This window comes from Phocoena sinus, chromosome 11 (genome assembly GCF_008692025.1).
Source record: "Phocoena sinus isolate mPhoSin1 chromosome 11, mPhoSin1.pri, whole genome shotgun sequence".
Taxonomy (NCBI): Eukaryota; Metazoa; Chordata; class Mammalia; order Artiodactyla; family Phocoenidae; genus Phocoena; species Phocoena sinus.
In genome coordinates this window covers 102483660-102509128 of record NC_045773.1, presented here as the reverse complement: position 1 = coordinate 102509128, position 25469 = coordinate 102483660, and the positions used below count along the sequence as shown (strand labels likewise).

Here is a 25469-nt window from a genome sequence, read left to right as displayed (position 1 = left end):
AGGAGGGGCCCAGGAGTACCTCTGGCCTTGGAGGGCGGAGGACCAGGTCCAGGACCTCAGCAGGCTCACTGGGCCCGAGTGGGAGGGGGAAACGCTCTCCTTGCCTCCTCTGATCCTCGGATCCGGAGGGCCCCTCCCTGTCCGCCTCTCCTCTTCTCCCACTGCCTCCCTCCTATGCCCCTAGGACCCACGAGGCCTGGAAGGGCCCTCGGAGGGCAGAGGACCTGGCCCAGGAGCCCAGCAGGCTTTCTGGGGCCCGATGGGGCAGGGGAAATGCTAGGCACGCTCCCTGCTGATCTTCCGAGCCCCCTGCGGGTCCCTCCAGGCGTGGGAACCTCTCCCTGCTCCCAGCCACCCTTCAGGGGTGCCAGTCTTGTCTGGCCTCCACTTCTCCCCCCTCACTTACCCCTATGTCCTACCCAGTTGCTCGGGGGGTCCTCCCATCTCTTTGGGCGTTGAGATCCCCCACCAGCATCCAGCAGGTGCCCTAATTCTGGGGAGATGCAAACTCTGCATCTTCCCACGCCGCCATCTTGACTCCACCCCTCCATAGAGGTAATTTTGAAAAAAGAGCTTCAGATAGAAAAAAAAACATTAGTGAGTAGACAAAGAATGTCTCCTGCCATATCAGTAAACAAAGGTTGTTGAAACCATCAAGCCATCAGCCTCTGTAGCTGCCCTGACAGTGTGCTCTGAGGGGACTTGGGATGGAGAGAAACAGGATGCTGGCCGTAGATAGTTAAGATGCGTGTCTAAGGAAGAATTTCAGTGAGCCCAGGCTCTTGCATCTTCCCATAGATAGAAAAACACCAAAATCATTAACTTGAAATGCATGTTTTTTGTGATTAGCAGTAATCTTTTGATGTTTGACTACATGTGTTTTTGTTGTTGTTGTTTTTGGTTTTTTTCCAGTAAAAACTCCTGTGTATCCTGGCTCCTCCCTTTCCTCTTTGGAGCAGTTCCTCAGGGCGATCTGAGAGGCTGTCTCCCAGGCTATAGTCCTCAGTAATGCCCCCGAATAAAACATAATCCTCAACTTTTAGGTTGTGTCTTCGGTTGACAACGGTCTCTCTACTTTTCTGTATGTTTGAACATTTTCACAATAAAAAGTCTAAAACTGGGGCTTCCCTGGTGGCGCAGTGGTTGGGAGTCCGCCTGCCGATGCGGGGGACACGGGTTCGTGCCCCGGTCTGGGAGGATCCCACATGCCGCGGAGCGGCTGGGCCCGTGAGCCATGGCCGCTGAGCCTGCGCGTCCGGAGCCTGTCCTCCGCAACGGGAGAGGCCACAACAGTGAGAGGCCCGCGTAACGCATAAAAAAAAAAAAAAAAAAAAAAAAAAAAAAAAGTCTAAAACTGACCCTCAGTACTTGTGAACTCACCTACTCACTAACTACTCAGTATATTCGTACCCCCAGATCAGCACTCAGCAGGGCTTTCGTGGTCATTCCCAGAGCAGCAAAGAGTTGGAGCTGACTGATGCACGTGGTCCAGGCCGGGCTGACGCTCCTGTCTTTGGTTCACCTCTCAGACTGTGAAGAAGTGTCCTTTCATGGGTCAATTTAGGGCCCAGTTTTTGTACTTTTGTCCTTTTTTGGTGTTTATGGTGGCCCCCGAGAGAGTGATGACGCTGTCTGGTCCTCTTAAAGGCAAGAGGGCTGTGACGCCCCTCAAGGAGAAAATGCCTGTGCTGGGTGAACCTCATCCAGGCCTGAGTCACAGCGCTGTGGGCCATGAGCTCAGCGTTAATGAGTCAACAGCAGATATTAAATAAGGTGTCTCTGAACAGAAGCTCACATAAAACGTGGTTCTGTGTTGGTCAGTTAACAAAAATGTTGTGACCAGAGGCTCATGGGAACCTAACCCTGTGTTTCCCCAGGAGCCCCAGTCAGTGTCACTAAGTCAATGCACTGCAAATAAGGAGAATCAACTCTATTTATGTATAAATATCCCTCACGTGCATCTAACTAGCACTGGGGACCGAGAGCTGGCCCAGGATGTCAGCTGTGGTGCCCAGTTACCAGTTAGGCCGATGCTGGTCCTGCTGGCCCCGCCTCCTGTTTACTCGGTCCATCGTCCCCTGATTCTGTTCTCTAGGTTGCTATGTTATCCTCCCTGTTCTTCAAATATTCTTCTTACTATAATTATTATGATCATCATCTTCATCATTATTATTTTCTTTTAGTTTTGGCAATTGGCTTGTGAATTCCCCAGTAAAGAAGCTCTGTTTAAATTATGTTAAAGTAAAAGCTGGAAGGTGTATCCTCACTATCCCTTCCCAAGGTCTACACTGTCTATATGGTGAGGAAACACTGAGCTCTCCATCACTGGTGAGATCTTATTCATCCCTCAGGCCTGACACAGCAGCTGGCACCCAGTAGGTGCTCAGTTGGATGAATGGAGTACTAATTAAATGTGGAGTCATAACATGCATTAATTTAAAAATCCTAACAACATAGGTAGTGACTAATGTTTAATGTAGCAGCTGGGAAATGCTGCCCTCAGGGCAGAAGCTGTCTTGGATGTTTAGAGACTCAGTATTGGTTACAGAACCTGTAAAATGCAAAGGAAATTTACTATAAATGTCTATAAAACACACATATTTCTTGTGATAAATAATAGAGTTTATGTATTTTATTGGCTTGGCAGCTGACAGCAATAACTGCAAATAAACAACTGAGGGAAACTTTATTAGTTAGACACAGAATAATAAAATATTGCCCAGGGACAGAAAAGCAAATTTAAATAATGATATTCTGGCTTGGGAATTATTTCACAATTAAGGTAACTTCTATCAAGAGGGCAATATTTTCCAGCTGTTCTTTGCAACCTTTAGCATTTACATTATACTTTTTATTTTTTTGAGTAATAGAAGCAATTAATTCTAAGTATTATAGTTTATTCTGCATTTGGACACCATGCTTCTCAAGAGCTGTTTTTTTTTTTTTTTATCCAGGCAGTTGAACAGGATATAAATGTCATTTTAATAATAGGAACTGAAAATTTAATAATATGGTATTAAACTGTAAGTATAAGTGAATAATACTGGTCCTAGTTCACTTTATTTCCTACATAATCCTGGCCTATTAATGGAATTTCTATTCAAAGGGATGCTGTATTGCAAGATTTTTTTTTTTTAAGTAAAGAAGCTTCCAACAGAAACAAAGAAAAAAGGAAGATAAATGTTGAGATACGTATATGGATTGTTGGAGCTACTTATATGAACACTTATATGGATTAAATTTTCTTTGCCTGAAATACCCAGAACAAAACAGAGACATAAAGGTGGTTTTCACTTGGAGCATTTTCTTAATTCTTCATGTAATTTGGTGTGTAAATATATGTATATATCCAAGAATACATTGGAAAAATGAAAAAGTATTTGCATAAAATGAAAGATAACATGGAACAGAAGTGAGCCAGACGTTAGATGGTGTCTAGAAACCAGAGGTGCTGCTGAGGGCTTGTGTTCCTAACTGGGCCGAGTGTCGCTCTCATGTTGCCAGAGAGATGTTATATGACGGCTGGAATTAAGTCTTTTAAAAACAACAACCAGAGTTTCTTTATGTTTTATTTTGGCACATCGAAGGAAATATGGCTAGGTTGTGGCAATAAAAAACCTCTATTAGCTATTTTATACGCTGAGTCAGAGAATTTTCACTGACATGAAAAACGAAAGTTATAGATTAAGAGAGATGTTTGATCAATTAAAATGAACAAATATATTTATCATACCCAGCTGCTGTGTATTTAAATCTTTTCTTGATAAAGACTTGTTTTTCTTTCTTTTAGCTTTTCCAGGCCATTTTACATTTCCCCCTTTCTTCTGGGCACGCTGCCTTACACCCATCCAATCACACTTCAGTCCACTTTCATTGACAGCCATGCGGCAAATTCCCACCAATTCTGACCAATCTGGGATGCAGAGAAAATCTGAAGTTTTCTTTTGCTTGTTTGCATTTTGGAAGTTAAGCAGAAATAAACCTCAGTCTTCCCCTTCCACTGGCCCAAACAAATTACGTTTTTTTTAGTTCTTTCAGCAGTGAGGAATGGAAGATTAAAGAAATGGGCTACTCTTAAAAAACCTTTCTCCATAGACATTCCTTCTACGACAGCTGCATCCCTGGAACCCCAGTCTTGGGGCTGTGGACATGGTGACTCTTTCTCGGCTGAAAGATTTCAAGCAAGTACTTGCTCTGCACCCACCCATCAGGTTCCAGAAGCTCGCCTGCTCACAGGTGACAGGCTTTTGTGCAACTCAGCCTGTGGAAGGCCAAGGGGAAGTACATACGGTATTTTTATTACAGGACTGTCCTTCCTAAAACAGAGCCTGGGAGCCTGTGGTTTGAATTATAGAGTGTCTCAGGAGAGCTCCTGGCATCTGGTTTGACAATCATCCTTTTCAAAATGTAGTCTTTTGTGAGCTTGTGGCCCAAAATGATATGGTAAAACTGATGCTGGGGACTCACAGTTGTTTAAGTTGCAATAGTCATGCAACTAGAAGAAGAGAATAAATTAGATTGAACACTGGAGGAATTTAATAAAATGGAGCTTATTAATGGAAGCCCTAAATAATATCTATCTGCATAGTGGGGGCTGAAATGACGGCCCCTCCAAAAGATATGTCCGTGTCTTAATTCCCAGAACCTGTGAATGTGACCTTTTTGGAAAAAGGGTCTTTGCAGATGTGATCAAGTGAAGGATCTGGAGATGAGGTCATCTTGGATTATCTGGGTGGCCCGAACTCAAATGACAGGTGTCCTCATAGGAGACATACGGGGGGAGACCCAGGGAGGAGAGGAGAGGCCGTGGGACCACAGAGGCAGAGGCTGCAGCGATGCAGCCAAAGCAGAGGCGCACTGGGAGCCAGGCGAAGCTGGAGGAGGTGGAGGACGGGCTCTCCCTGAGGGCCTCTGCAGGGGCGCGGCCCCGCTGAAACCGTGACCTCAGACTGCTGGCCTCCAGAACTGTGAGAGGCTACGCGTGTGGGGGAGACGGTGGATGCCCCCGAGTGAGCAGGAGCCAAGGGCGACACAAGAAGCCAGCGGGGGCAACGCTTGCCCCGCTCAGGCCCAGGCCCAGCCCCCGAGTTCCTTCCTGTCGTGCATGCTGGGCCGGAGTCTCAGAGGCCTGCACACGTCTTTGAAGTGTCCCTCCGTGTCCTGACCTCACTCTCGAGGGTCACCCCTGATGCTCTCAGTGAAAATAAAGCACAGCTTCTGTGAAGTGTCCCCAAAATCTCCACAAAGAAGGAAGTGCCACTGAGCAGTAGATACCACTCCCAGGCAGAGGCCAGTCCTGGATGACCTCGCTGACTTTGGGGTGTCCCTGGGGGGAAGCAGCTTGCGCTTCCCCACAGAGTGTGTGGCAGGACTCATTCACCTGTGACCTTTACCCTGTCCTGAGGTTTCATCCTGGGGGAGAGTCTTCCTCCTGAAGGCTGATTTCTTACGATGCAAAACTGGGCCGATCTGCTGAGGCCCAGGTGTTCCAGAAAAGACATCGCATATGTGAGATGGACACACGGGGCCTGAATTCGATTCCAAGTTACGAGAGTTCATGGAAGACAGTTCTGGACTTCAGAGTTTCTTAACTGTCACATGCACGTTAGGGGACGGGACATTTTGTGGAAGGAAAGCTTGCTCCCTTCCTGCTTCTCCCCCCTCGGCACCCCTCCCTCTCCCACTTGTGGGCGCCCCCTTTAGATGTAGAGGAGGGAGCATTATGTAGCACGTCACTCCTCAAAGACCTGCAGCACCCACACTACCTGGGAGCCGGTCAGAAATGCAGAGTCATGGGCCCCACCGGACCGATAAAATCCGAATCTGCATTTTGACAAGATTCCCTGGGTGCCTGGAATGCATGGTCAGGTTTGAGATGTGCTGATACAGTGGTTAAGATGGGTTTTAAATCTGTGCCAAATACTGCGTGCCCAACAGTCGTGGCTCTGATTCTGATCACAAGTCCTGCAACATATTAACTGTGTAACTGGGGCGAGTTACTCTGAGTCTCTGTGTCTTGGAATCCTCATTTGTAAAGCGTGCAGAGAAGTACCTATTCTATAGCATGTGGATGGGATCCTGTGGTGGAACAGACAGAAAGCTCTGGGTCACTGGGGCCGTGGAGACGGTAGTCAGCCCTTGCCCTCCCTCACCCTCCTGGCACCTGGGACCCAGGCCCGTGCTCTTAGCAGGAGGGAGGTGAGAGCTCTAGCCTGACTTTCCGGTGCTCAGGACAGGGGGCAACAATCGGCCCTCTCACTCATCTTGGCTTTCACCTGCCTCATCCGTGGGTGTTGAGATGGCAGTGAGGCCCCTGAACAGCACCCTGCTTTTTATTATTTCATTAGGGCTTTTATTAATGTCGTCATTTCTCTGCGGTTGAAAGAATTCATGAGTTTCCAAATGCAACATATTTTAAAATTGCAGTTTTTAAAGGTTAAGTTGTAAGTTTCAGGCCCCTAGAACCAGTGTCCTCTGGAGGAAGAGCCAGTCCCTCCTGCCCTCGGTATCTGGGAATTAGGCCATGGATGCCGAACAGACTGTGTCTAGTAGTGGGTGGAGAAACATGCCCCCTGGGGCAAGGCAGGGATTGGAAAGACCGTGGTCTGGTGCTGTGGGAGAGGCTGCACAAGGTGGGGAAGGCGGAGCGCCATCCGCCCAGGACACGCCTTTGGCTCATCTATGCTATGAATCCCCTGTGGCTCATTTTGTAGTCTGCAGAGTCTGTTTTGATGGGTCTCTTTGCCTGGAAGAGAATTTTCCATCTTCTCTGTAAAAATCTTTAGAGTCTTTGGCACATGACTTGACCCTCACGGTGGATGGATTGCTTTGTCACTAAGCCCTGAACACTTAGAGTACACAGGCATTTTCCCGATGTGCAGTCCTAACCCAGTCCCCTCCTGTCCACTTATTTCACTTATATTGAGGGAACTCAATAAAAATACACGGTGGATGGGCCATCAGTATTGCTTTAACAGGGCAGATGTGGGAAAGGGAAGCATGTCTAGAAATGTGAATATGACAAGGTTTAACGAAGGAAGGGGAAGTCGAGCGCAGGTGAATGCACTGGGTGATTTTTTTCATAACACTCTTCGTGTTTGGCTTGGAAGCAAAGAATTCTAAGGATACTCCATGAATTATTGTGGTAGCCACTAAATTTTTCATGGAAAAAACCGACTGTCCCAAATCTTGGATAACTGCCAGCAATAACGCCAGAAAGGTCAAAATATAATCTTTCTGTACTTTTGACCATCATGTTGGCTTTCTTCCAGCTGTAGCTCTTGCTGACACTGCCCCGTGGAGCCACCACTCAGTCAAGTGACAACTTCTTTTGCCATCGAGACCCATGAGCCGATGACTGTCAACCGGGGAATGTCCCCTACCTTCTCCCCAGCTCAGCCCATCATAACCGGTTATTACTGCATCTGTGTGCGACCACACGGATTGTGCGCTGGAGGGAGCCACGTCCCTGGATGCTGATGTTGTGGGAGCCTGAAGTAACTTTCCAGGTAATTCCATCCATAAAAAGCCTTTACTTTTCCCTTACTGATTGGAATCTTTCAAGTGAACCTGCCCTCTTTGGCCGAAATTGTACTGCAGTTGCCTCGGTTCTCTGCCCCTCTGGTCAGATATGAAAAGAGTCTTGCTGCTTCTTACACATGGGGCTGCGTACCGACACTCCGCAGTCCACCAGAAAGTCTCCCAGGGCTTAACCGGGGCTACATGTATATACTTGCGCATAGGAACGCCACAGCCTCTGTTAGCAAACAATCATCCAGATTTGGGGCTTGAATTCACATCCAATCTCATACTTGTTTTTATGGAGGGGAATCGCCTACTGATTTAGGGAGGATTGGGGGAAATGGTCATCGGGGAGCAGTGGTGCCAGTGGTTAAGTTACTGAGTATGTACTGTGTGTTAAGTGTGTGAAGCAGTTTTCACTTAAACCATTTGGCACCCGAGGTCGACAGCATGGACATTTGAGAGTTTTAAGTTCCTGCCCAGGGTTTCTTGACTAGAAAGTGACACAGTCTGGATTCCAGTTGAAGTCCAGTGATGCTGAAGCTTCTGGTTTGTGTGTCTTACCAATAAGAGATGGGCAACACGTTTGTTACTAGTACCTATTGAGCTAGGAATACAATAGAGTGCAGGTCCTGAGTGCGGATTCCTTTCCACATTGGAAAGAAAGATGGTGGGAGACTGTCTTCCATGCTGATTCGACCCGCCCACCGGCCCTCAGAATTCCCACTCCTCTTGGTTCCCTGCTTGTCATCGTCTCTTTCCAGAAGAACACAAACTCCTCCTGGACCCGCATTGAAAATTCACAAACTTTCCACAAGTTTCAATAACTAGTTGTGGCTTTTTTTTTTTTTTAATACTCATGGGTAGCTGGGTCCTGGAGAGCTTTCAAAGCCCCCTGATTTTGCCAGCAGACTGAAGAAGGGAAACTCCAGTCGCTGGAGATGAAGGGGTGGAGGGAGGAAATGGTGTGTGACCAGGCATGAGCTGTGTGTGTTGGCTTTGGATGACAGTTCTCTCTTGCTCCATGGGCCTTAATTGGCTGATAGAGCGATTGCCTTGGCCAAGGGTCCAATTAATACCCAACATTTGAGGGTTGGTTTTCCAACCCCAGTTGGATGAGTTTCTTGGCAAAAAAGGGTAACTGCTGTAAATTCAATTCACTTCCTTGACTCTGCACCCACTCTATAATGTAAGGATATCACTCCGTCTGGTTAATGCCAGACAAGGATCTGTGAGCAGATGGGGAATTTGAATTTTCAAGTTTGAAAAAAAAAGAAAAGCATAAGTGTGAGTGTGAGTTTTATGCGGTTACCTTGATACTCCCTCCATCTTGTGGAAAGTATCCTAAGTCCCAGTGTCGGAAGGCAGGACTGCAGAAGTGAAACTGCTGAGCCTCGAGGCTCATGCTTGCTGAGAAGCTCTGATGAGTGGCCAGCTACGATTGGCTGTGGGTCCAGGGAAACCTGCACTGAGCTAGAAAACAGTAACTCTGCCCCTGGTGTGGGAGATGGTCTCAGATGGTCAATGCCGTGGTCGCAGCCTGGAGGTGGCCGTTCACTCTAGAACAATGGCAGCAGCTCGCCCTGGGAGCTGCCGCTTCTTAAGCGCGTGACCTCAAGTCACTCGATGTGATTCATAAAGTTGGGGTGATCAACACTGTCCTTTGTTGCCAGGTTGACATAATGAATACATGTGAAATTTCGAGGACGTTCAGTCAGCGTCGGCTCCCTTCCCATCCGTCACCCGGGGCGGCTGGCGCAGGTCCGTCTTGACTCTTTAGGGGCCTTGATGCTTCATGCTGTCTTGGGGAACCACGGATGGCGTGATGCTTCGCTTCTAAATATCCGCCCCACGATAGCAAATTCCTAGGAAAACAAGCTTGGGAGATGCTGTCGCTCCCCTGCCCGGTGTAGCATCCTAGCAGACAAGCTGTCTTGGAGCCGGAATTTCAGTGTTTTCACTCACCCTGTGTCCTGCAGGCTGCCCACTCACTACTGCTTCTCTTTACAAGGCTTGGCCTGGATTTTTTTCCTTTTTCTCTTGTTTACCACATGGAATGAAGCCTGTTTGTCAAAACTTCCTTCCCCTTGATTTACTTTGACCTGATTTTGAAAGCAGCAAGTCACTTTATTCAGGCTGCTAGAAAGAGCACTGAACCAGGTGTCGGGGTGCCTGGATTTCTGGAAGACATTCTTCTTCTCTCCAGTGAGACATGTGACGCATGAAGTAGGCGCCACTGGCAGGAAGCCCAGCCTTTGTCGCACACACGTGCTCGCTCACGTCTGGGCCCCGAGCTTCCTACCTCCATCCGCAGGGCCAGCTGCATCAGGGTCTGTCTGCTAATCACTCCTGTGTGTTACCCAGCCTACCCGGTTCCCCTGGTGCATCTGCTGTGGGTAATTCGGTAGTTGAAGACAGAAACTCCCAATTACAGGGAATCCACGAAGCACTGGAGTTTGTCAAATGGTCCAGCCCAGGTCTGTGTCATTTTGTTTTGAAAAGAAAGAAAACTCATTCAGGACCCCTTACCTTTATTCTTGACTTCTGAAATGATCACTGTGGACAGAAAGCAGGTTGTTCTTCAGGAGTTACCAGCAGACCTGGCCTGCCTGGGGACGGGCTCCCCCTGACGGCGAGGTGCTGTCAGTCTGCGCCCGCCTCAGCGTCCTGGCCAGCGGTGGGCCCTCCCGTCTTTGCCTGCTTCTCCCTTCATCGGCTCCTTCGCTGCGGCAAGCTGTGCTCCCAGGGGAAGGAGCATTTTACTCTGCTTCCCAGATGTCGCTCTTTGGAAAACGGAGCCAAGGGGAACGAAAGGCATTTATTCGTGTCTAGTACAAGGAGGTCTGCAGGTGAGAACTCCAGGCAGGGCAGAGGTAGGTGGGCCCTCCAGGGTGGTGCTTGGGACCTTGGCGGAGGCCGACTCAGGGCTGGCCAGGGGCCCTGTCTGAGGGCCTCTGAGGTCAGCTCTGAGTTTGGGCTCTGGAGCAGCCACTTCTAGCATCTGTAAGGTTGCATTTTTCTCCATGCCCTCCAGCTTCAGCAGTGTGTGAGGAAGTGCGATGTTCTAGACGGTCTTGTTGATGGTGTGTGGAGCAGGCCCCGTCCCATCCTTCAGAAAGAACGGTCCAGGGCAGGCCCAGACTCTCCCCTGAGACCAGAGTGGTGGAGGCAGCAGAGTTCCCAGCGGACCAGGCATCGCTGGGGTCACTGCAGAACTTCTAAGACAAGCAGCCTGGAACCCAGGTCTCACAGATACGGTGATGAAATCCTACATCTGGAATCTCTGTGTGTGGCTAAGTAGAGTGTGGGCTAGTCTACCTGAAGCTTCTAGACTTCCTTGCTTAACTGTATACCATGGACGCCTTTCACCCTCAACCAATTTTCAACGAATGCTAGAGTGACCAACTGTCTCAGTCTGCTTGGGGTGAGGCGTCTTGGTGCCAGACTGTCGGCTAAACCGAGGGAGCTCTGGGTAAAGCGGTGTGAATTAGTCACCCTGAGAGTGTCGCCTTGTGCCAAGGCCTCTGTGCTGTGTGGCTGCATCTACTGTCTAAAACAGTGCTTTGAGGGGAATGTTCCCTCAGTTTCAAAGAATTTGTAAACAAGAGATGAAGTGAGTTTCCCAAGGCCACTTACCTAGGAAGTGACGGAGTCCGGATTTCATTAGGTTGCCTGGTTTAAATCCAGTGTATTTGTTATCTACTGCTGCAAACTTGCCAGCTTAAACCAACAATAAAGGGTTATTAATCCACAGTTTCTGCAAATCAGAAATTCAGGAGCATCACAGCAGGCGGTTCTGGCGCAGGGTCTCTCGTGAGGTTGGGGTCCAGATGTCGCTGGGCCGGCAGCCTCTGGATGCTGGGCAGGGGGCGGAGGGTCTGCCTCCGGTGGCACCTCCCACGGCTGTTGTCAGAGAACCTCAGTCCCTCTCCACAAGGTCCTCACAACGTGGTGGCTGATTGCCTCGGAGGGAGTGATCCCAGAGAGCAAGGAGGAAGCCGTGGTGTCTTTATTATCCAGCCTTTGGAATGACGACCTGTCGCTTCTGGAATGTCCTGCTCCGTGTGGCAGGGACCATGCCGGTGAACAGCAGCAGGGGCGCGCCCCTGGGGACCTCCTAGACCATCGGACTCAGTGTGTGTCTCACGGCCCATCTCGGGTATTTGAGAGGAGACTGTAGGACGAGACATGGAAAATGCACACAGGTGAGACACACACACGTGAATATTCATTATATTGTAAATGCCGTTGTTCACATACTCAAGTGAGTGTACTTTTAAGATAGTCACCATCTTGGTGGACTATATAGTTATCCTGATATTTATCTTAATGTTTCCATGACACCAGATACTTTCCTTTTGAATGTTAATTCTGGATGATTATCCCTAATTTTCTAAATTTTATAGTATGAACGCATGCATTACTTTTATACTTAGAAGAAAGTTTATTGTTAAAACCATTTTTTATGTATGCATGTTAACACCTATATGATGACCACAGCTTGGAATTCTTGGGACCTCATAGAAAGCAGTCTGTTGAGATGCTTCAGAAGGCAAATGATATCCTGTTACTAGTAGACACAGTTATATGTAGAATTATGTATTCCATTATAAGTACAAATGCACTCCATTACCTGGAATTCAAATCAGGGGAAGACAGGGAGGTCAGGAAGCCAGGGATGCCAAGCACAAGACGCCGGGTCCAGAGAAATGGCAGACGCTTGGAGTGGATTGTACCCAGGCTTAGCACGCATCGTCGGGTGGTCCACGTTAATTTGAAGGAGCTGAAAAGCCACACTTTCTGAACCTTAGTTACCTCATTAGTAAAACAGAGGAAGACAGTGACCCTGTGCTTTCAACTCCACAGAGCTGTCGTAGAAAACAGAGATGAGAGACTGCACGTGACCATGCTGGGGAAGCCGGCGAGTCCCAGCCTGGAGGCAGGTGCCGGCTGCGGTCACGTCTTAGGGCTGCATCTCTGGAGGTGCCCTGCGACTTCCCGCAGGCAGGGCTGCCACCCCAGCCATGCCCAACAGCTGCCCTGCAGCCCTGGGAGCCTTTCTCTGAGCCACACGTCTTGCCCCAGGAGGCAGAGCCTCGGCCAACGTGATTCCCTGTGCCGCTGGCTGGCGGGCAGGCTGTGTGGTTGGAGACGGGCTGCTGGCCGGGCTCTTAGGCCTGGGTGGGCGATCGGGTGGGCTGGGTGTGCACGAGGCCTGGTGCTGGTGTCCATGGGGCTGGCATCAGGCCACAGAGGCTCCTAAGAAAGCAGGCCCCGATGGTCCCAAAGGTGGTAAGGGGAACGTGCATGCAAACCCATAACACTGTTTTCACGTGCCTTGCCACACTACCAGGCCAAAACCAGGAGGGGAGTTGGGTTTCATGGACAAATATTTCTTTTTCACTCCTTTTCTTATAAAACTATCCCCAACCTGTCCAAATTGTCTGGAAGCCATTCGTGTGTCAACAGCAGGCGGTTTTACGGGGATGGCGGGAGCACATTCCCTGCTTGGACTCTGGGTTCCGTGCGGAAAATGAGCTGCTGCTAATGAAGCCCAGCTGAGAGCCCCCGAGGCCTCCATGAAAGTTTTATATTTCAGACCAGGCTTCTGCTCTGGTGCAAAGAGTGGGTTCAGGTAAATGGTTAACAGCCGATTCTCCAGAGGGGAAAAACCCGGAATCGTAGCATTTGCCAATTTCCATGGTGTAAGTATTCTCACCACGGCCAAGATCAAGGTACTGACACAGTATCAGGGACTGCAGAGTTGGTAAGAGACGCAGAGCATGTGTGAGCCCGCTCCAGGACACCACTGGGTCCAGATTTACGTGTCAGATGCACTCTTTACATCTCTACCTCGAGGCAAGACGAGCGTCTCAAAATCAGCATGTGCGGCACTGGACTAATGAGCTCTGCCCCCCACCCAGCTGGCTTTCTGCCAGGCTTTCCTCTGAGTGCGCACGCAGCACCGTGCAAGTCAGGCCACAGACACCACAAGTCACCCTTTGCGTCTCCCTCCTTCCTCACCACCACATCCAAGCCGTCACCAAGGCCTGCCGATTTCACTTCCTAAATATTCACAATCTGATTACCTCCCCCCAGCCCCTGTCATCACTATTGATTGCCTGCATTATTGCAAAAGGCCAAGTGGTTTTCCTGTATCCACTCGTACCCACACATACACTCAACCCATTTCCTAGTATTGAGAGAGAGAGATCCCTGAAAAAATGCAAATCTGAGAACATTGTTCCTTTGCTTAAAGCCTTCGATGACCTCCGATGGCTCAGGATAATAATCAGAATCTTTCGGGTGGCCTGAAGGGACATGGGTCTCCTGCTGCCCCTTCAGCCTTAATCCCGTGCTGCTCTGGTCCTGTGCCCCTTGCTCCTGCCTTGGCCATGCTGCGTGTCCTTCAGGTCCTCAAACACACCAAGTCCTTTTCCGATTCAGATCTTTGTACAAAGTGTTCTCTCTGCCTGGAGTCACTTGGTCTGACCAACTCCCCATTCTTCAGTCTCAGCTAAAGTTTTTTAGAAAGGTCGTCTCAAACCTCCCTCTGCTTTTATCTTTCACAACGTCCTGCTCTTGGTTTGCTCTCCCATCAGCAGTGTAGGAAAGTCCTAGTTGCCTCATATCCAAGCCAACACTTGGTATTATCAAGCTTCAAGATTTTTGACAACCTGGTATAGTGGCATCTCGTTGTGATTTTAGTTTGCATTTCCTGGGTTACTAATAAATTTGGGCATTTAAAATGTTTATTGCCCATTTAAATTTTCTGTTGTGTGCAATGCCTGTTCGAGTTGGTAGCCCATTTTTCTATTGGGTTGTCTTATTCTTATTAATTATTAGTAGGAACACTTTACATATGATGGATACCAAAGTTTGTGAGTTACATGTATTGCTAGTATCTTCTTCCATTGTTTGCCTTGTTTTCTCTTTTAAAGATGTCTTTTAACAAAAATAAATTTCAAACTTTAAGGTTATCAAGTGTTTTTTCTTTTAATTTCTAGTACTTTTTGTATTCTTTAGAATTTCTGCTTGTAAGGGCCTGTTGAGCTAAACTCTGTCAGGTTTTGTTCCTCTAAAGGTAAATTATTTTCTCTTCATTCTTGGAAAATTAATTTGACTAGGTATAGAATTTCAGGAGGATCATAATTTCCTTTCAGTATATTGAAAAAAAAAATCCACTCATTTGTGGCTTTCATCATTGCTGGTAAGAAGTCAGCCTTCAATATAATTCCTTCCTTTTGAAGGTTTCTGACTCGTATTTAAAATCTTTGTTTTTGATGTTCTTCAGTTTTGTTATGATGTATCTACTTTTGGATTTCCTTATTTATCCTGCAGGGAATTGACTGGGCTTCCTTAATCTGAGGGTTTGAGTCTTTCAACAAGTCTGGAAATTTCTCATTCATTGTCTCTCTTTTTTTTTTAATTGGACTATAATTGCTTTACAATGTTGCATTAGTTTCTGCTGTACAGCGAAGTGAATCAGCTGTATGAATACATATAACCCCTCGCTCTTGGACCTCCCTCTCACCCTCCCTAGCCCACCCATCTAGGTCGTCACAGAGCACCAAGCTGAGCTCCCTGTGCTGTATAGCAGGTTCCCACTAGCTATCTATTTTATACGTGGTAGTGTATTTATGTCAAACCTAATCTCCCAATTCGTAACACCCTCCCCTTCCCACCCCGTGTCCACACATCTGTTCTCTATGTCTGCGTCTCTATTCCTGCCCTGGAAATATGTTCATCTGTACTATTTTTCTAGATTCCACACATATGCGTTAATATACGATATTTGTTTTTCTCTTTCTGTCTTCACTCTGTATGACAGTCTCTGGGTCCATCCACGTCTCTGCAAATGGCACTGTTTCGTTCCTTTTTATGGCCGAGTAATATCCCATTGTGTATATGTACCACATCTTCTTTATCCGTTCATCTGGTGATGGACACTTAGGTTGTTTCCATGTCCTAGCTATTGTAAATAGTGCTGCAATGACCATTGGGGTACATGTGTCCTTTTGAATTATGGTTTTCTCAGGGTCTATGCCCAGTAGTGGGATTGCTGGGTCATATGGTGGTTCTATTTGTAGTTTTTTAAGGAACCGCCATACTGTTCTCCATAGTGGTTGTATCAATTTACACTCCCACCAACAGTGCAAGAGGGTTCCCTCTTCTCCACACCCTCTCCAGCATTTATCGTTTGTAGGTTTTTTGATGATGGCCATTCTGACTGGCGTGAGGTGATACCTCATTGTAGTTCTGATTTGCATTTCTCTAATAATCAGTGATGTTGAGCATCTTTTCATGTGCCTCTTGGCCGTCTGTATGTCTTCCTTGGATAAATGTTTAGGTCTCTTTTGAATATTGCTTCTTCCCCATTTATATCCCTTATCTCCTGCTAAACTCTAATTAAACATAAATTACAGCTTTTCATTCTCTCACATCTCTTGGTGTCTCTGGGTTGCATTTTGAATAATTTCTTCAGATCTGCCTGCTGGTTTCATAATTTTTTGTTTGGCTGTGCTTCATCTGCTGTTCAACTTGTCTGATGACTTTTGAAACTTGATTATTATAATTTTCATTTCTAGAAGTTCTACTTTAAATTTGATTCTGTTTATAAACATGCTTGGTCATTTTAAAAGCTCTAAAAGATTAAAAGAGTTATTAAAAGATTAAAATACTAATTTTTTATTTTTTGATAATTTGTATGTTTAAAATCTTTACCTGGCCTATTCTGGGTGGGTATATGTCTATGTACCTATCTATCTTATCTATCCACCTATTATCTATCTATCTACCTACCTACCTATCTCTACGACACAGAGATATGCCACCATATTCTTCTTCAAGGGAAGAGTTGATGCCCAGCTGTGTGGAGGCACGAGGTCAGCAGGCAGCCTCCATCTGCAAAGTGCCGCCTCGCCTGTGCCATGCCCTGCTCACAGCAGCCTGGATCTGGAAGCTGCGTGAGGGTGTCAAGCCTGGTGCAGGATGACCCTGATGGACAGTATTCTCACTGGTGCTTTCTGCTGGGTTGACAGGGTTGTGTCAGAGCTACACTGAGTTCAACTTTCCTTCTGCTCAATCATGCTTTTTTTCCATCCCCTTCACAGTTACTGATCCTAAAAACATCTGTATTCCAAGTTCTGGCCTGGCGGCTGCTTTCAAAAAAACCCAGTCCACAGTGTGTGCGGGTATGTGAGTGTGAGTGTGTATGTGTGTGTGTGCATGTGTGTAGCCGCGTGTGTGGGTGTGTGTGGATGTGGGTTTGCGTGTTCTGCTGCTTCTTACTCATGGCACCCTGTTTTCTTCCATGTTTATGCTCCTGAAACTATCTGTTGGAATTCTGTGAGAGGTATTGAGATTGGGCCTCTTTTGAGGATATAAGAGATTTCTGCTGTCGGTTGCCTGGGAGTATGACCGACTCGGGATGAGTGTGAGTTAAATTGTCTGTGTTTTTCCAAACCACAGACGTAGTGTGTGTTGTCTGCAAACCCCTGTCAGCGGGAATGCGGTCATGGCTTCCCCGGACAGGCTCGCTCCTCACTCCCCGTCTCCGAACTGGGCCTCTTCCCACTGACCCGGATTCTGAGGCTGTGGACATTCTAGACCCCACCTGTATGTAGTGTTTTCCTGCCTTGGGTGGGCTGAAGCCTTCACTTCCTGTTTTTCCTGCCACCGTGGAGCTCTCTAGTGGAAATGGAAGGTCACAGAGTTCAGTGCATAGACTCAGGGTGAAGGCTGGTTTGGGTCTTGCTTCCTTTCCAGTGTTTCACTTTGAAACTGGAAACTCATGGTTCTGGGCGTCAAAGTGAGACAGACTTCTCACTTTATTGCCAAATGCTGATTCATAAAATTGTTACTTTCTTTTGGTTCATATTTATCCAGACTTCCTTTATTTTTCTTTTTTTGAAAGGGGGCTGAGTCGTTTAGGGCTTCTGGTCCTCCACACTGATGGACACAAATGTCTGGAGTCATGTTTAAGTTAGACGTAGGATATGGTCCATCCGTCTCCAGCCCCGCCCCTCCCTGGAGCCTGGGGGATGGGGCTGAAAGTTCAAGCATCTCATCATGGTTGGGTCTTTCTGGAGAGCAGCCCCACCCTGCAGCCATCCGGGAGCCACCAGGATTGGCCTCCTTAGAACAAGTGATGCTCCTGTCACCCAGGAAGTGCCAAGGGGTTTAGGAGCTCTGTGTCGGGATCTGGGGGATGGGCAGAGACCAGTATGTTCTCTTGTCTCTCATCCCGCCTTCCCTGTCTCTACACAATCCCCGTTTTAAGACTCACTCTCCTTGATTTAAGTTTTGATGGTGGTTTTCTCAGCTGCCTCCCAGCCCTCTGACCTGATTGAGCGTGTCTCTGTCTTCATCTTACTACATCTACGGAACACTACTCAGAGTTGGTTATTTCCGAGCAGGACAAAACTGTTCCAGGAAGCGATCATTCCTGCTGATTCCATCCTCACAGGTTAGCAATCTTAACATTCGGGGCACATCTCACTATAGCAGGTGCAAGGAAATGGAAGACTGAGTAAAGCGCTCGCTGGCGACGCTATAGTAGTCATCAAACGTGCGTGGGCATTGATCACCCAGGACGCAAGCGGACTTGTGAGAACACAGAGATGGGGCCGTGCTCTCAGAGTTCTTGTTCAGTTGGTCTGGGACAGAGCCAGAGAATTTGAATTTCTCCCGACCTCCCAGGGACCACTCTTAGAGAACTGCCATGCTGATACGATGAGACAGGTGGTCACAAAGCTTCACGGTAGTCAGCAGGTAGTGCTCATCGTTAAGCAGTAAAGTCCAAGTCAAGCTTAATGTGAGCTCTGTCCAAAGGAAGCCACTTTTTCGGGCTCCCCGATTTCTTTGAGGCACATTCTGCTCACTCGTTACCATGTTGTACGTATTTAATCGTCTACACATGAAGGCAGACAGAGGAGGTGAGGGGATCTTGGACCCTAAAGGTGAGGAAAATGCCATCAGAACTGTGCCTTCCCAGCCTCCTGTACACAAAGGAAGATGAAGAATGGCTAAGGGGTTTCTGCTGGTGTCTCCATGTCGATATTACGGATTTTAATGGTTGATGAGAAAGAAGTGTTACAACGTTTCAGGGACCCAGATCAACCAAAGGCTTTAGATCTAAGTAAGACCGAATCTTACTTAGAACAAGAGCCGGAAAACTGAACTTGTACCGGATACAATACAGACAAGACATACCGGAGAAGCACCATTTTGATATTGATGATGAAATATGAAGCTCATAAAAATGAAAACACACCAAAATTTCCAAAACCAATGATCAGGAGAGTTTCTGAAGTAATGGACCAAGCACAGCTGTAGCAAGGGACCTGGGTAAGTGACTTGGCTGCAGTTTCCTTGGGAGCTGCCTAAATCTTGTCTTTGTTCTCAGAACTCACATCTGCACTCACAGCTAGTCTGAGAAGGTGACCCTAGCTTTTTTTTTTAAGATGAGTGAAAATTGTACTCCAGAAGGAAATCAGAATACAAGTAAGAATAAAAATAGAAAAGCAAATTTAAATCCATAGAGTTAAACCTTTAGTAAACTAGCTTGGGTGTAAGTGCACTGATCTGTTTTATATTCATTGTAATATGGTGTCCCCTTGACGTGCTTAGAGCATCAGAAAGACTTACACCTATTAAATCTTTGGAAGAGTCTGATTAATTTTTGTTACCGATCATTTGTTTAAATGTTGAGTCAAATTTGTTAACTTCATAACTTTATATTTAACAGAAATTTAATAATTTAGCTTTTTATTTAACAGTTAGGTATATGACGAGGGTGTAAAATATTTAGAGAAGTGTTAAGTGTTTAAAAAAGAGTCAGTGGAGAACAAAGTACAAATGATGGTGAGCTTCTTTTCCTCTCCATATATAAAAGCTGCTCAGATATTGAATTTTTGTCATAAAACAGATTGGCCAGTTGAAGAGACAACTAATCTCTTTTATAGAGATAAGGGTATTATTTATTGGCTATAGAGTATCCTACGGTCTGTATTTATCAAGAGATTCCTTTCTCAATTGATAAATTTTTGTTGATGTGGTTAGTCTGCAGGTTCTCCCTGTCTGTTTTTCACATAGCTCACTGCTGAAGCTGTAATTCTTTTTTTTTTTTTTTTTCAAAAAGAGCACTATTACTTATTATCTGTGACCATTTTTCAATTCCACAAGAGAATAGATGAACTGCACAGTCTCTGTAATCTTGTAAAGGCATTTGGCCTGGAAGATGCTCCTTGGCTGTGTGCCAATAACAGTGGCTCCAGGGACAATGTTTAGTTAGTCCAAAGTGAGCAGCTTTAACTTTTACTGCTTAATTTCTGATCAGCTCTTCAGAATTGGCTCAACATTCAGTACCAGGATGAAGTTTATGAGAAGGAATTGCCATGTCCAAGGAAGAACCAAGACTGCTGAGAGGTTACAGTATGAAAACCGAAAAGGAAAGAAAAATCTATCCTAAACTGATTTTATTAACTGTTGATAATTACTTTAGAGTATTTAATACAGTCTCCTACTGTATCAACCTGTATCGGGAAGCTGCATTCACGCAATCCTTCTGGGAAGCCAGTTGGTGGCCCAAGCTGGCTCGAGGTTTGATGGGAAAAACCACCAGAGGGCTGGTAATTCGCCCATTTCCCTCTTTCTCCCTCTTTTTCTTCCCTTCCCTCTTTACCCACCTTCTCTTCGGGCTGTTGAAGATTTATTGCCTTTCAGTACTTACACATGATGTTTTCATAGGCTCTAATGAGGTCCCAGCAGTTTCTAACAATAACAGGACGTTCCCGTTCCTGAGCTACATTACGTGTTTTCCCTAATCTTTCTCCCTTGAATGAAATGCTTAGAAGGATGTTAGCCCCCAATTCCCTTTCCTTTACCGTGATAGATAGTCCAGTTACTAAACAGAGCTAAATACTTTGCTGTGACTTTTAATACTCATTTGATTTTGAATAGAATCCCACAGAGAAGAGCACTTGTGTGCTCTGAATGTGCTTTCTGGTAGATCACCTGAGCATGGGTGAAGCACCTGTTTGCCATCCTGGCCAGCCCTCCATCCTGATGGCGATTCTGCGGACATTCCCTGGTCATTGTGGGGAGCTGGTCAGGGCAGATGCTCCCCTGTCCCTCCGGTTCTGATTCTAGCCCCACGTGAGCCCGGCCTTAACAAGGACTCACCCCCTTGGCCCAGCTGGCTGGAAAGGTCGCATCTCTCTGGCTGCCAGACGAGGAGGTGTCTTTTAGGAGGAGGATTTGTGGCCACGAGCTCCCCCCACTGCCTTCTGCGGTAGCAGGGTCGGGAGCCAGTCTAGAGGTAGTTTTCTCCTTAAAGATCAGACAGATTAAAAGTAAGCAACAAAGAAAGGAGCACGCCGTGTCCCTGACAAGTATCTGTGATGTGACACACGGGCACTTGGGCAAAAGGGGCACCTTCCTTTGAGGAGCTGAGATGCAGGGCTGCCTTTCAGCCGGAAGGGGCTCTGAGGAGGGCACTTGCCATGACCCTGGGGCGGCAGCTCTAGTTTGGTGCTGGGCACCAAGGCCGGGTGCCTTTCACTCTGCCCTGAAGTTAGCATGTTATAAATGGGCAGGTTGGGTGTCCAAACCAGCGAGGAAGCCAGCTTGAAAAATCGTCCTGGGAAAAGCAGGAATCATTTGTTCTCCGCTCGGAAAGTCGCTGTGCCCTGAGAGGACGGCAGCTCGCAGAGCCTCAGACCAGCGCCCTCGGGGTTGCCGCCCGGTGGCTGCAGGTCTCCCCTCGTCCCAGGCATCCGCTCCCGGCCTGTCCTTCACCACTCACACTCGGGGCTCGGTTTCTGCTCACCGCTTCTCTTTAAAGATGACCTGGAGACAGCTCTGAAGAGCCTCCTGTTTCCACATTGCTGTGGGAGAGGCACAGCGGGGCCGGTCCGCACGGCCTGTGCTAACCCTCGTTTTCCATCCTGTCTGCCTTTGCGCTTCACACTCGTCACGACTGAAACACGTTCCAGCCGGGAGCAGAGGCAGTAGGCTGGTCGTCTGCTCCACGGGGTCCCCAGGTCCCATCCTCGTGCCCCTGAGTCTGGCTCCCCGAGTCCTAACTGGGGGGGCCTCCTTCCACCCTTGGGCAGGTGCCCCCCCCCCCCACCGAGGATGTTCTTTGTAGGGTTGGAGCCCCAGGATCCATTTTACTTAGTTGTCTGTCCATTTTTTCCAAATAAGCTGTCTGTCCCCAAAAAAGGATCAAATGGAAAACTTCATAAATACTCCAAATGGGGGAAACAAGAAGTGGAATAAAGTGATGTAGCTATGACAGAAAACATGCTGTCATTTCTCCTCTGTAAATACATAGTATCCATTTTCAGAAACAGGCTATGCCTCAAGCTGAAGAAGAGCCCGCACGGCCTCCCGGCTTTGGACACTGTCGAGAGCTGCCCCCAGTGATGTGCGGGTGCCCTTGAGGGGTGTGGGGCACGGCTGCAGGGCCAGGGAAACCTCTGAGAAGTAGGTATGGTTTTCTAGTGCAGAAATGTAAAGTGATGCTTGGCGGGGTCCCCAGGGGCCGGGGTCCTGTGACTTGTTGGACAGATACTTCTTCAGCATCCATCATCCCAATTCCCATGAGCTGATTTCTAAGCCATACCCAACCTCTTCTTATAAACCTTATTCAGATAATAATAAAACAACTAGCATTTGGAGATGCTTACTATCCTCTGGGCACTGGGCTAGGACTTTACAAGGACCGACTCTTCCAGCCTTGACAGCAGTCCTCAGTGGTGGGCAGTGTTGTCATCCCGTTTTACAGATGAGGAAACTGAAGCACAAAGGAAGGACTAGCTTTCCTGATGGCGCAGCTGAGAAATGATGGAGCTGAGACTCACACCCAGGTCCTTGGGCGCCAGAACCTGTCCCCTTGTTAGTATCCCTTTATTGTGGATTAAGAAAGGCCTAGAAAAACAACCAGAAGTACACTGTGAACTAATTGTTTTTTTATTGACACTGTTTGGAATTCATAGAAGATTAAATGAATATAATTATTATGGGCTTGCTTGACCTATAAAGTACAACAGATGGTGTTCGATCTAATCGTGGGTCCTTATAACTGAAAGGCGTGGGAGTTCCCAAACAGACAGAAGCGGGGGACCCTGTGAAGGTGGGGGTGAGCCTGGAGTGACGTGGCCCACAGCGAGGGGAGGCTGGCAGCCCCCAGAGGCTTCAAGAGGCAAGAAACAGACCCTCCCCTAAAGCCTGGGGTTGGGGGAGGATGGAGTACAGCCCTGATGACATTTTGATTCCAACCCAACGATACCAGGTTCAGACTTCCGGCCCCCGGAGGGTGATTACCTCAATTCTATTAAGTAGAGCTGTAATCATTCAAGGGCAGAGGAGGGAGAAAAGGAGGATTTAGTGTCTTATCCTCTGTATTACATTAGTCTGAACCAGTACTTTCACACATTTTGACCTAGTACCTCGTTTTCACTCTTAAAAGTTATTGAAGACCCTAAAGAGCTTATCATTATGTATAGTTTATCTACATATATGTACCATATTAGAAAGTAAAACTGAGCAAATTGAAAATACTGATTAATTCACATAAAAATAAAAATGGTAAACCTGTTACGTGTTGACATAAAAACCATAATTTTGTGAAAATGGCTATATTTTCCAAAACAAAACAATTAGTAGAGTGGCATTGTTTTACGTTTTTGGAAAACTCCTTCCTTTCTGGCTTGGTAGCTAGAAGACTATTGGATTCTCTTACTTGCCTTGAATTCAGTCTGTTGCAATATGGTGTTTTGATTGAAATGTATGGAGAGAATCTGGGCTCACATACATGTAGTTTCAAAAGGAGGAATATTTTCACAGACTTTTGGATAATTGTAACTATTCTTCTTTGAGTCTTCATAAAAATTATCATTTAATAATTTTTAAAAGTTAGTTGTAATGTAGAATCTGAAAAGATATCAGTGAACTTTTGGAACCGTGTTACTGTAAAATCCATTGGTATATTTGGTACTTCGAATGGGTCTTTTTCACCCATGAAAGACTTTTATTTATTTGTTTATTTTAAATTGTGGTAAAATATACATAACATAAAATTTACCATCTTAACCATTTTTAAATGTACAGTTCAGTAGTTTTAAGTACATTCGCTTTGTTGTGTTGTAATCACCACACCATCCATCTCCAGGGTTCTTTTCATCTTGCAAACCTGAAACTCTGCCCCCATTAAACAATAATTTCCCATTCCCCTGCCCCCCTGTCCCAGGACAACCACCGTTCTACTTTCTATTCTAAACAATTTGATTACTTTAGGTACCTTATGTAAGTGAATCATCCACTATTTTGTCCTTCTGTGGCTTCTTTCACTGAGCATCATGTCCTCAGGGTTCCTCCACGTGTAGCAGGTGTCATAGTTTCCTGACTTCTTAAGGCTGGACAATATTCCATTGTATGTACAGACCACATTTTGTTTATCTATTATCCATCAGTGGACACTTTGGTTGCTTCTGCCTCCTGACAGTTGAGAATAGTGTTGCAATGCACATGGGTGTGCACATATCTGTTGGAGGCCCTGCTCTCAGTTCTTTTGGATGGATACCCAGAAGTGGAATTACTGGATCATAGATTAATTCTATTTTTCATCTAACGTAATGCCTTACTGTTTTTCACAGGGGCTGCACCATTTTACAACCCCACCACCGACAGAGCACGGGGGTTCCAATTTCTCTACATCCTTGCCAACGCTTCTTTTCCTTTTTTTTTTTTTTTTAATAGTAACCATCTTAACAGGTGTGAAGTTATATCTCATTGTGGTTTTGATTTTCGTTGCTCTAATGATTAGTAATGTTGAACATCTTTTCATGTACTTTTTGGCTGTTTCTATATCTTCTTCTTTGCCCAATTTTTAATCAAGTTATTTGGTTTTTTGTTGTTGAGTTGCAGGAGTTTTTATCTTCATATTAACCCCTTCTCATTTATATGATTTGTAAATATTTTCTCTCATCTCATAGGTTTTCTTTTTGCTCGGTTGATGGTGTCTTTTGATGCACAGAAGTTTTTATTTTTTATATAGTCCAATTTGTCTATTTTTACTTTTGTGGCCTGTGGTTTTGGTATCGTGTTCAGGAAGTCCTTGCCAAACAATGTCATGAAACTCTTCCCCTATGGTTTCTTCTAAGAGTTTTATAGCTTTAGGTCTCTACATTTAGGTTTTTTTTTTTTTTTTTTTTGGGCTGTACACGGGCCTCTCACTGTTGTGGCCTCTCCGTTGTGGAGCACAGGCTCCGGACATGCAGGCTCAGCGGCCATGGCTCACGGGCCCAGCCGCTCCATGGCATGTGGGATCTTCCCGGACCGGGGCACGAACCCGTGTCCCCTGCATCGGCAGGCGGACTCTCAACCACTGCGCCACCAGGGAAGCCCCATACATTTAGGTTTTTTGATGGATTTTGAGTTAATTTTTGTATATGTATAAGGTAAGGGTCCAGCTTTTCACGTGGATGTCCAGTTTTTCCCAGCACTGTTTGTTGAAAAGACTCCTTTCCCCAGTTGAATGGTCTTGGTACCCTTGTGGAAGGTTAGTTGACCATGTATGTGAGGGTTTATTTCTGGGCTCTCTATTCTGTTTCATTGGTCTATATGCCTGTCTTTATGTTTACCCATTCATGATTTTGTAATATCATTATTGATCACTTTGAAAATTATGGTTCATGGAGGTTTTTACATTTTCCAAATGTTGACATGTTTCACTTACAATATCAAAGTATCAGTATCACCACCAAAACTCATCAAAAAGTCTTAAGGCATTGGTAAGCTGCTCATGGGGGTAGATATAAGATTTCCTAAAGTCTGAGTTTTACTAGGTAGCTCAAATTTGTATCATTGCCAACAAGACTGACAGCTGTTTGCCTTGTAGTGACAGGGTCACTGCTTTTGTTTCAAGGTAACTTCTGCCAGCT

The 25469-nt window shown here is 46.4% G+C and overlaps 1 long non-coding RNA gene across 2 annotated transcripts in view; it reads left to right on the top strand.

Moving 5' to 3' along the window:
* The window catches only part of LOC116762769, a 124376-nt gene that overhangs the window by 62856 nt on the left and 36051 nt on the right, over positions 1–25469 (top strand). For both annotated transcript variants that reach the window (XR_004352339.1, XR_004352338.1), the window contains exon 3: positions 7272–7508. This is a non-coding gene — a long non-coding RNA (uncharacterized LOC116762769). The remainder of the gene's footprint in view (positions 1–7271; positions 7509–25469) is intronic.